The sequence below is a fragment of the Hordeum vulgare genome, chromosome 2H (genome assembly GCF_904849725.1).
Source record: "Hordeum vulgare subsp. vulgare chromosome 2H, MorexV3_pseudomolecules_assembly, whole genome shotgun sequence".
Taxonomy (NCBI): Eukaryota; Viridiplantae; Streptophyta; class Magnoliopsida; order Poales; family Poaceae; genus Hordeum; species Hordeum vulgare.
In genome coordinates, this window is record NC_058519.1 from 68,119,336 (window position 1) to 68,130,566 (window position 11,231).

General features: G+C 44.6%; 1 long non-coding RNA gene across 1 annotated transcript; it reads right to left on the bottom strand.

The window, feature by feature from the left end:
• Window positions 1–10,229: 10,229 nt before the first annotated feature.
• On the bottom strand, window positions 10,230–10,699 carry LOC123429595. Its single transcript, XR_006622710.1, has 3 exons — window positions 10,610–10,699; window positions 10,427–10,531; window positions 10,230–10,341 (listed from the first exon to the last, which is right to left on the bottom strand). It is a non-coding gene; the product is annotated as an uncharacterized LOC123429595 (long non-coding RNA).
• Between the last annotated feature and the right edge of the window lie 532 nt (window positions 10,700–11,231).

The following is an 11,231-nucleotide window of genomic DNA, read 5'->3' on the forward strand; positions in this document are numbered from 1 at the left end:
AGCTACGGCATAAACGGAGACTAGCTAAAGGCAAGGTGACGATACGTGTTGGAAGTGTTTCCAAGATTGATATGATCAAACGTCGCACGCTCCCTCTACCATCGGGATTGGTGTTAAACCTAAATAATTGTTATTTGGTGCTTGCGTTAAGCATGAACATGATTGGATCGTGTTTATTGCAATAAGATTATTCATTTAAAGAGAATAATGGTTACTCTATTTTCTTGAATAATCACCTTCAATGGTTTATTGAATCTCGATCGCAGTGTTACACATGTTCATGATATTGGTGCCAAAAGATACGAGTTGATGATGATAGTACCACTTACTTGTGGCACTGCCGCTTGAGTCATGTTAGTATAAATTGCATGAAGAGGCTCCATGCTGATGGATCTTTGTACTCACCTGATTTCGAATCACTAGTGACATGCGAATCATACCACATGAGCAAGGCCTTGTTTTCATTGAGATGAAATAAGATAGTAACTTGTTGGAAGTGATACATTTTGATGTATGCAGTCCAATGGGTGCTGAGGCACGCAGTGGATATCATTATGTTCTTACTTCACTGAGATTTGAGTAGATACAGGAGTATTTACTTAATGAATCACAAGTCTAAAATGTTGAAAAGTTCAATTCCGTTTCAGAGTGAAGTTCGTCGTAACAAGAGGATAAACTGTCTACGATATGATCATGGAAATGAATATCTGAGTTACGAGTTTTGGTACACAGTTAAGACAATGTGGAAATTGTTTCGCAGTTCATGCCACCTGGAACATCATAGTGTGATGATGTGTCTGAACGTCATAGCCACGCACTATCTGGTATGGTGCATACTATGATGTCTCTTATCGAATTACCACTATCGTTTATGGGTTATGCATTAGAGAGAACCGCACTCACTTTAAATAGGGCACCGCGTATTTCCGTTGAGATGACACAGTATAGACTGAGGTTTAGAGAAATCTAAACTATCGTTTCTTGAAAGTTTGGGGTTTCGACACTTATGTGAAAAAGTTTCAGTCTGATAAGCTCGAACCCAAAGCGGATAAATGCATCTTCATAGGATATCCAAAACAGTTGGGTACATCTCCTATCTCAGATCCGAAAGCAAAGTGTTTGTTTCTAGAAACGGATCCTTTCTCGAGGAAAGGTTTCTCTCGACAGAATTGAGTGGGAGGGTAGTAGAACTTCATGAGGTTATTGAACCATCACTTCAACCAATGTGTAGCAGGGCGCAGGAAGTTGTTCATGTGGCGCCTACACCAATTGAAGTGGAAGCTGATGATGATGATCATTGAGCTTCGAATCAAGTTACTACAAACCTCGTAGGTCGACAAGGTCGCGTACTGCTGCAGAGTAGTACGGTAACCCTGTCTTGGAGGTCATGTTGTTGAGCAACAGTGAACCTACGAGTTATGGAGAAAGCGATGGTGGGCCCAGATTCTCACAAATGGCTGGAAGCCATGAAATCCGAGAGAGGATCCATGTGTGAAAACAAAGTGTAGACTTTGGTAGAACTACTTGATGGTCATAGGACTATTGAGTAAAAATGGATCTTTAAAAGAAGACAAACTAATAGACGTAGCATGTTGATCGTGTCATTTTGTTGCTACTGTTTTCTGCGTGTCAAGTATTTGTTCCTATGACCATGAGATCATATAACTCACGGACACCGGAGGAATGCTTTGTGTGTATCAAACGTCGCAACGTAACTGGGTGACTATAAAGATGCTCTACAGGTATCTCCGAAGGTGTTCGTTGAGTTAGTATAGATCGAGACTGGGATTTGTCACTCCGTGTGACGGAGAGGTATCTCGGGGCCCACTCGGTAATACAACATCACACACAAGCCTTGCAAGCAATGTAACTTAATGTAAGTTGCGGGATCTTGTATTACGGAACGAGTAAAGAGACTTGCCGGTAAACGAGATTGAAATAGGTATGCGGATACTAACGATCGAATCTCGGGCAAGTAACATACCGAAGGACAAAGGGAATGACATACGGGATTATATGAATCCTTGGCACTGAGGTTCAAACAATAAGATCTTCGTAGAATATGTAGGATCCAATATGGGCATCCAGGTCCCGCTATTGTATATTGACCGAGGAGTCTCTCGGGTCATGTCTACATAGTTCTCGAACCCGCAGGGTCTGCACACTTAAGGTTCGACGTTGTTTTATGCGTATTTGAGTTATATGGTTGGTTACCGAATGTTGTTCGGAGTCCCGGATGAGATCACGGACGTCACGAGGGTTTCTGGAATGGTCCGGAAACGAAGATTGATATATAGGATGACCTCATTTGGTTACCGGAAGGTTTTCGTGCATTACCGGAAAAGTTTCGGGCTCATCGGTAGTGTACCGGGAGTGCCGGGAGGGGTGCCGGGGACCATCGGGAGGGGTGTCACGCCCCAAGGGGTCTCATGGGCTATGGGAAGAGATAAACCAGCCCCTAATGGGCTGGAATAAGTTCCCACTAAGGCCCATAAGGTTTGAGAAGGAAAAAACACAAGGTGGAAAGAGTTTCCAAGTGGGAAGGTGGAATCCTACTCCAAGTAGGATTGGAGTAGGACTCCTCCACCTCCAATTTCGGCCAAACCTTTAGGTTTTGAGGCTGCCTCCTCCCCTCCCTCCCACCTATATATACGAAGGTTTTAGGGCTGATTTGAGACGACTTTTCCACGGCAGCCCGACCACATACCTCCACGGTTTTTCCTCTAGATCGCGTTTCTGCGGAGCTCGGGCGGAGCCCTGCTGAGACAAGGTCATCACCAACCTCCGGAGCGCCGTCACGCTGCCGGAGAACTCTTCTACCTCTCCGTCTCTCTTGCTGGATCAAGAAGGCCGAGATCATCGTCGAGCTGTACGTGTGCTGAACGCGGAGGTGCCGTCCGTTCGGTACTAGATCGTGGGACTGATCGCGGGATTGTTCGCGGGGCGGATCGAGGGACGTGAGGACGTTCCACTACATCAACCGCGTTCACTAACGCTTCTGCTGTACGATCTACAAGGGTATGTAGATCACTCATCCCCTCTCGTAGATGGACATCACCATGATAGGTCTTCGTGCGCGTAGGAAAATTTTTGTTTCCCATGCGACGTTCCCCAACAGGTAATGTACTTTATTGGGACTTTGTGTTTCTCCAAGGCTCACCACATGAAATTCCGAGGTATCTTATCATAGGCCTTCTCCAAATCAATGAACACCATATGAAGGTCCTTCTTTTGCTCCCTGTATCTCTCCATCAGCTGTCGTACCAAGAAGATGGCTTCCATGGTAGACCTCCCACGCATGAAACCATATTGGTTTTTGGTCACGCTTGTCAACCTTCTTAAGCGATGTTCAATGACTCTCTCCCATAGCTTCATAGTATGGCTCATCAGCTTGATTTCGCGGTAATTAGTACAACTTTGAACATCCCCCTTGTTCTTAAAGATTGGTACTAAAATACTCCGCCTCCATTCTTCGGGCATCTTGTTTGACCGAAAAATGAGGTTGAAAAGCTTTGTTAGCCATACTATCGCTATGTCTCCAAGGCCTCTCCACACCTCGATGGGGATACCATCAGGACCCATCGCCTTCCCTACTTTCATCCTTTTTAATGCCTCCTTAACCTCACACACCTGGATACGTCGCACAAAGCACATGCTGGTATCATCAAAGGAGTCGTCTAGCTCAATGGTAGAGCTGTCAACCTCTCCATTGTAAAGGTTGTCAAAGTACTCCCGCCATCTACGCTTGATCGCCTCATCCTTCACAAGAAGCTGACCATCTCCGTCCTTGATGCATTTGACTTCGCCGACATCACTCGTCTTCCTCTCCCTAATCTTGGCCATCTTATAGATGTCCCTTTCGCCTTCCTTAGTGTTTAAATGTTGGTAGAGGTCCTCATACGCCCGACCTCTCGCTTCACTCACCACCCGCTTTGCAGCCTTCTTCGCCACCTTATACTTCTCCATGTTAGCTGCACTCATGTCCAGATATAGGCATCTGAAACAGTCCTTCTTCTCCCTAATAACCTTCTGGACCTCATCGTTCCACCACCAGGTGTCCTTAGCTTCCCTTCTACTTCCCTTGGTCACCCCAAACTCCTCTACAGCGACCTTCCGCAAGAAGGTCGCCATACTCGTCCACATCAAGTTTGCATCGCCTCCTTCCTCCCAAGGGCCCTCCTTAATGACCCTCTCCCTGAAAGCCTGGGATGCCTCCCCCTTGAGCTTCCACCACTTTGTTCTAGCGACTTTGGCGCGCTTATCCCGTTGGACACGAATCCTAAAGCGGAAGTCAGCAACCACAAGCTTATGTTGAGGGACAACACTCTCTCCAGGTATCGCTTTACAATCAATGCAAGCGCGTCTGTCTTCTCTTCTAGAGAGGACAAAATCAATCTGGCTAGAGTGTAGACCACTACTGAACGTCACTAGATGGGATTCTCTATTCCTAAAGAGGGTGTTAGCTACAACCATGTCGTAGGCTAGAGCGAACCTCAAGGCATCTTCTCCTTCTTGGTTCCTGATGCCATAGCCAAAGCCCCCATGCACCCTTTCAAAACCTGTGTTAGATGTACCCACATGGCCATTGAGGTCTCCTCCTATGAAGAGCTTCTCACCAATAGGTACACTCCTAACCAAGTCCTCCAGGCCTTCCCAGAACTCCCTCTTGGTGCTCTCATTGTGGCCTACTTGCGGGGCATACGCGCTGATAACATTGAGGACTAAGTCCCCAACTACTAGCTTGACAAGGATCATCCGGTCCCCTTACCTCTTAACGTCCACAACTCCATCCCTAAGGCTCTTGTTGACCAAGATGCCTACTCCATTCTTGTTTGAAGTTGTCCCCGTGTACCACAACTTGAAGCCGGTATCCTCCAGCTCCTTCGCCTTTTGTCCCTTCCATTTGGTCTCTTGGACACATAGGACATCAACACGCCTCCTCACTGCCGTATCAACTAGCTCCCGTAACTTACCCGTCAAGGACCCTACGTTCCAGCTACCTAAGCGTATCCTCCTAGGCTAAAGAAACAAAATAGGAAAAGTCAGTCGGCCAACCCACTCTGAGAAACCAAAGTCAGTCACGTATCGGCTCGGATACGAAATTATTAATTAAGGAGTACACCTTTCAAAAATCACTCTCATCTTTCCTAGTTATGATAAATGGCACATTGCATGTGTGTCATTTGTCACAACTTGGAAGCTTTTCCTTTTTTCGTAGATCCGTATTTTAAAAATGTTTTATCTTCTAAATTGTGCGTCCAAATCTTGAACAGTTTTTATCATTGGGTTTTTGAATATCTGAACTATTGTTTTATAAAGGAAATCATTTTTAAATTCACAAATATTTTTTGAATATGTTAAAAAATTGATAAAGGTGATAATTGTTTCAATCTATGAACAAAAATATGGAAAGCGAATATTTTTTGAATTCGTGAAACAAAATATGGAAAACTTCCGGCAAGCCATGGTGAAGATGGGCAACATCGACGTAACACTAGCAAGAATGGAGAGATCAAACACAAGTGCCACTCCATCAACTACTACTAGTCTTGCCTCCTCACGATGGAAACTGATTAGACCGAACAAGCTACCTCCTCGTTTTTGTATGGACTTCCCATTCTTGTTATTTATTTATTTATTTATCATTTTGCCTAAATAAGGTTTTGTGTAACTCTTCTTTCTCATTACATTTAATTTACTGAAAATTTTATAGGTGTACACTTTATAATTAATCAATGATATTATTCGTCATGGTTCTGTTTCAAATTAAGGCACTCCTCAGTTTGCCCGGTATAGCACATTTTTTGTCACTCCTCGCAAATGTAAACATTCCAGAACTATATTCTGTAGGCCTTGTTCGGTTAATCTGCCTTCCAAGGGGATTGGAGAGGATTTTAGATTGTAGGGGATTCAAACCCACCATAACTGAACAAAGACCTATGAATTTTCGGCTGGTATTTGAATACAGGCTGAACCTAATTAAAAGTTCAAAATAGCACGTGTTACAGCATCAACAGATTCCATTCAGATTCGAATAATCGCGCAAGGAAAAAAAAACATACTTGATGGCATGAATTTTATTTGTATGTGTCATAACCCATCATGCTCGGATTTTTGTCCAAAAGGACCCCCTGTCGAGTGGGATTGTCAAAAGAGACCACATGCGAGTGCAAACGTCAAAAAAGACCCCCACCCCGGGTGACGGCAGGCGCGCCAGGCGGCACGTGGCACCTGCCGCCACCGCACGAGGCGGCCGGGGGGCCTGCCACCACCCCCCCTGGCGGCCAGCGCGAGATCCCGTTCCCGCCCACTCCTGTCCGTAACGGACAAGGCCGGGTGGGCCCTGCCGCCTCGGGAGCAGGCGGCCAGGTGCACTTTTTCCGCGCGCCGGCACTGTTGCTGATTGCGCTGATTCCCAGGCTCCTTTCCCGCTCGAATTTTTCCCGCGCGGCCGGCCGGAGCAGTGGGAATTTTTCCCGCTCTTCACCGACGAAACAGTGCGAAATTTACTCCTTTGCTCCGGTTCGTACCATGCAATCCTTTTGAACAAAAATATTGTGCAAGTTGCACGGATGGCTAAGTGCATGGGAGGCATATACTACGGATATTTTGTTGGGCCGTGGTTATCCCCCATCCCTCGAACCAAACCAAGATATGCACGCTGGTGAAGGCGGGCGGTTTTTTTCGTGGTTTCACGGGGCTCTCATCTTCGGGTCAGCATTGTTCACCGCGGCGATTTCAGAGGGACTCTTTGTGTCCTGGTCGACACTGCTCGTTACGGTGGTTTCGTGGGGCTTTTATCTCTAGGTCGACATTGTTTACAATAGCGTTTCTTATATTTATTTATAGAGAAAGTATGTTTTAGCTCTCGATCAAATATTTTGGGTGTGAATGTTTGATTGCTATCGCAGCAGTGACACTGCCATGGAATAAAGTAGAAAACATTACTAACTAATCACTTGGTGATGATGCTCTCGTTGTTCGCCATAATATGTAATCTTAATACTTAAAATGCAACTATCATTTACATGAAAGTAAATGATTTTGAATCCTTGTTCGTATAATCACACACAATTCTCTTTCATGATTCTATAATGATGCTCTTAGTAAAGTTGGTTTTTTTTTGTATGACGCTTAGAGCTTTGTACTTGTTTCTTCTTTATCTTCTATAATGATCACACACAATTCTCTTTCATGGTTTGAAAAAAAATATCATTTATACAAAAGTAACTACAAGAGTCTTTTAAGAGTTCGTACTACAAGACTACATATGGATGTATATGGACTTATTTTAGAATGTACACGCGATAACGACGGACGAGCAGTGCAATAGTTTCCCGCCTAATTTTCCCGCGTTATTTTCCCGCCAAATTTTCTCGCTGCAGTTTCTCGTTTTCGCGCCCTTTTTTCCCGCGTAGACATCCGACAGAGCCTATAAAAGGAGGCAGGGAGTGAAACTCTCTTCACCATCAGACAGACTTCAAAACACCTGCACCTCCATAGTCAGTATGAGTTTGCCTTGTTCGGATCAGAGCATTAGGCCTAGGAAAATGCAGAGTGCAAGCTTGCCTCGGGGGGTGGAAGCAGTTCGATGTTGGTGCGGAGATGTCTGCAAGGTGAAGGAGGTGACGAATTTTTCAGATTGGTTGGGCATGAAGTTTTTCATGTGCGCCAATTATGAATCTGATCCACCCGAATCTATTTCTGCGTACGTCAGGCCTCCGGTATGCTCAAGTCATCCAGATTATTGTTATTTGATTTTATTGTTTACTTGAATCTGATCCATCCTTTAGTCTCCTCCTCCTCTCTGCATGTACTATCGTTGGATTGACACGGAAATGCCGGACTGGGCGGTGACCGAGATTCGTGAAAGAGGTCGCCGTGCATGGGCTAGCTTGGACTTGGAAGAGCGTCGTGAGAAGGCTGAAGCAGAGGAGAAAGCAGAGCAGAAGAAAGAGTGGGAAGATTACTGTGTGGAGCAGAGGGCTTTTCTTGATGAGATGATAAGGAAAAATCAAGAAGAGAAACTTCGGCTGGAGGAGGTTTACAGACAGCGGGAACAGGCCTGTGAAGCTGAGAGGGAGAGAAAGAGAGAAAGGGCTCGTGCCGCCAAGGCAGCAGAAGAAGCTGGTGATGGAAAAGGAAAATATCCACGTTGGACTCAGTAGATTTATTTTATTGTATGTTAAGTTGTGTTAGTTGTATCTTAATTTCTGCAAGTTGTATCTTAATTTCGGTAAATTGTATCTTATTTTCAGTAATGTGTATCTTAATTTCCGCAATGAGTATCTTAATTTCAGCTACGTGTATGTTCATTTTATCCCGCCATTTATTTCCCGCCTCGCTTTCCCGCCATTTTATCCCGCGTATAGCTTTGCCGCCATTTTGTTCCTGCCTCGCTTTCCCGCCCTTGCTTTCCCGCCCTCGCTTTCCCGCCTTGCTTTCCCTCCTCGTTTTCCCGCCATTAGTTATTCGTCTCGCTCTGCTGCACCTATAAAACCCCCTCCAGACCAAGGTGGGTAAGGAGTGTGCTGAAAATGTCTCATTATCCTTTCGATCGTAGTTTTCATAGTGGTATGTCCGAGTGTCTTCTGCGCTTAGCTAGCAATTTCAAGATAGATAATAGAATAGTTTCATGGGACGAACTCATCAGTAGTGACACGCTACTGAATGAGGTTGCCCACGCATTAGCTAGGAAGGGGTGGCCTGCAAGGACATATGAGGAGATTCGGAAAGAACTTCTGCGGTTGAATGAAAGATGGAAGAAGAAAGGCCAACACATACGCGGTGGAGGTGGAGTAAAACATCCCTTCTTATGGATTGACGATAGTGAGGACGAAGACGATATCTTCATGCCGAGTACCAAAAGCGCGTCATCGACGAAGGCCAAGAGCGCATCATCATCGAAGGCCAAGAGTAGCGCTTCGTCAAAGGGCGAGAGCTCTGCATCGTCGAAGGATGACGACGACTTTACGTAGTTTTTTTTATGAACTCTACATCTTAATGTATTTTATTTTATGTATGTTATTTTATGTATGTTATTTTATGAATCTTATTTTATGTATCTTATTTTATGGAAGCAACTTCAAATATATCGCGAACTTTTATTTCATGAAACTACATAGATGTCTTGTACGTACATCTGAAAGTTTGAAACTGACATAGAGAGATGCAATTGTTCGCACACATACATAGACGAATCACCCTATGTGACGACGACCAGCTGGCCTTGCCCGACGACCGGAGGGTGACAATCGATTAGGGGGTCTGTGTTCACGAAGACCACGACCGTACTGTCCCTCGTGTTCCTGTGTCTGCGACTCATGCATAGGTGGTGGAGTCTGAAATCCATATTGAGATGATGATTCTAAATTATAGGTGAATGGTTGTGACTCAGAATTGATGTAAGATCGACCAATAACGTCCTGCCCGAAAAAATCATTTATCATTCCTGGGAGCGTGCATTGAGTATCATGGGTTTCTGTGAGTATTTCTTTCTGTACGCCACGCTGGGTATGTTCATCTCCCCATGATGGATCATTAATTTCCTGCTCCACGAAAAAATGTTTTTAAAATAAATCCTGTGTAAATAGAAGTTATGTAATTGCTTATTATAATTGTACATACCTGACCGCTGTTGTAGCTTTGTGCTCCCTCGCTTGTCTCAGCCCAACGATTCTCCTCGGGCATCCTGATCCCTCGTGTGGGCAGATATGGCTGAGATCCTTGAATGTGTGCGCCATATGCTGTATATGCATCCTGCTCCACGAAATGAGTCTGTTCGGGTGTCGAACCTACATCTGGAGCATTTACCTGTGATGTCTGCCCATGTATTGGTAGAGACGAGTCATGTCGTGGAAGTGTCGGCATAGTATTACGACCCTCTCCCCACCGCATGGACGACGACGGCGCCCCACTCGGTCTAGCTGACCTCGGTTCCGGAATGTTGTACGCTGCAGTGACAACGTCGTTCTCTGTACCGCATCCCGTAAACCTTGTGCTCACGAATTCGCGAATTTTTTTAAACCACGACCTGTCTTTAGGATCATTTCCCTGGGCTCGCATTCCTTCACCATCGCTTGTACTTGGGTGCAAATATCAATCTGAAAAAAATCGTTGTTCGTTGGTTAAATTGTTCATGAAATGATGGACCTGAATAGCAAGATGTTGATTATTACCGCGGAGTCACGATAGTAAGCTGATGATGTGTCCATCCGTCTCTCCAACTGTTCCATATGCGTTGGATGTGTTGGCATCGTAGGTGGTTCACTCGTCAGTCTAGTACGCGTGCTCATGCGATACCAATTATAGTACGCTTCTGTCGTAGTTGCATCGTACGTTCTGCATAAATAAATTAACATTACTAAATTGACATCACATTCTGTATTTTATAAGCACATAATTAAATTAACATTAGTAAAATTACCGTTGCTGAGGCACTATATTTTGTAGAGCTTCATTATTCCACTGATTTATCCATTCAATGTTTTCTGCATTCCAGTCCACACCAGATCTGCCCATATTGCTCATCCTGTAATTATAGATAACAAAAAAAAAATTCAAGAATAGTTGATGGAATATCTATTTAGCTAGGTCACATCTCACTTACTTATGAGTTTCTTCGTCGATACATCTTGGAACCGGTGGTGGAATATCTTGATATAGACCGAACTGTCTCATGACACGGTCAGGATTATACGGTTTCACAAACCATAGATAGAGTAAATTGCAGCGAGTCATCCAAAAGGCACTATCTCTCACGCATTCCACTCGCATGTGTTGCGAACCAAATACCATATCAATGTGCGCCTTAGTCCACAGGTTCCATGTTATTAGTGAGTCGTTAAGAAGCTCAAACTGATCATGGTATATGGGGTAACAATTTTTTGCAATTTTAGTAGACCATTTTTTTCGACCCAGCATCCACCGAGTGGACATAGTTACAACACCCTCACCATAGTTGTACGGGGTTGCGGGTTCTACTATCTGCGGTCGTCCTACAGGTAAGTATTCCCAGGACCACAACTGTAGAAACTCGTAGGAGACACAAAGTAATGGAGCTTTAGATGTGAATGCCGTTTTTTGAGTGGCATCACACAACCCTTGGTATGTGTGAGAAAGCAAAGCAGAACCAAAGCTATATGGTGGATTTTGGGGTAAAGGTTCGTCTACTATCTTTGCGGCAAAATAGATGAGACCAGGCAAAACTACATCCCCGTGAGAATTAGGAA